The sequence below is a fragment of the Aplysia californica genome, unplaced genomic scaffold (genome assembly GCF_000002075.1).
Source record: "Aplysia californica isolate F4 #8 unplaced genomic scaffold, AplCal3.0 scaffold00559, whole genome shotgun sequence".
Taxonomy (NCBI): Eukaryota; Metazoa; Mollusca; class Gastropoda; order Aplysiida; family Aplysiidae; genus Aplysia; species Aplysia californica.
In genome coordinates, this window is record NW_004797829.1 from 494,528 (window position 1) to 495,577 (window position 1,050).

The following is a 1,050-nucleotide window of genomic DNA, read 5'->3' on the forward strand; positions in this document are numbered from 1 at the left end:
CTTCCCCCTTATAAAACAATGCGTCTTCCGTGCGTGTCCTCAATAAATTAAGGTGTTTTTTTTTTAAAAGGCAAAAGGTTCGTCCGCATAACCAAGTCCACAATGGCACTAACTTGGCAGACAGTGCACCACAAGCAAGATAGATTGCACAAGTTGAGGTGGGGGGTTTTTTGTCCGGATAAAAAATACTCTTCCTGAGAGGCGCTCTCCCTGAATGTTTCACGTCTATACTTTCAGTCATCTTTCTTTCACTCTAGTTCTTTCTCTTAGAAAGAGTAATGTAAATTAAAGATAGCAAATTCAATTAAGTGTTCACATATTCCGTTTCTATATGTTTTTAAATTCAGAGACGATGGTTTGTCTTGCATTAGTTAAAATGTGTACAAAGTCTGTGGTGTTAGAGTCTTCGATGTGTAAGTAAGAATGATTGTTCGGTTCTCAAGTGGAGCGGAGCATTAATTGATTAAATTTCCCATTTTAGTGCAGGATTTTTTAAAATCATGTGGAGGCTCCGAAAAGGAGAAAAAGCACCCCACCTCCTAAAGTGTGTAAATGGGAAGAGAACATTTTCATCACATGCATCATAGAAATTCGAGCTTGCAACAACAGAGGAGCATTGTACGAATTCGCATTTTTAAAAAAAATAATTTCAAGTTATGTCCAAGTGAAATTACAATAAATTATACGAAAACGTTGCGTATTATGGATGAGGGAGGGAGGGGGAGGTATGAAAAAAGGGGTGGAAGGGATAGCACTGTGTTCTAGTTAAGACACAGACCTCTTCTCATTTGGGGCCCTGGGGGTCTGTGTTCAACCAGTGCTTGTTTTTCACGAGCCTTTTAATAAATTTAATTTTCACGGTTCCTCAACACTAGTCACATTAACTTTTAGCTTCTGTCGTATCGTAGAATAATATTACAATATAGTTGCCGAAAATGTGTTTAAACATAACTGAAAAATTATCAGTACTGTAAAAGAAAAGTACATGATTATAAACATGAGAGAGAGAGAGAGAGAGAGAGAGAGAGAGAGAGAGAGAGAGAGAGAGAG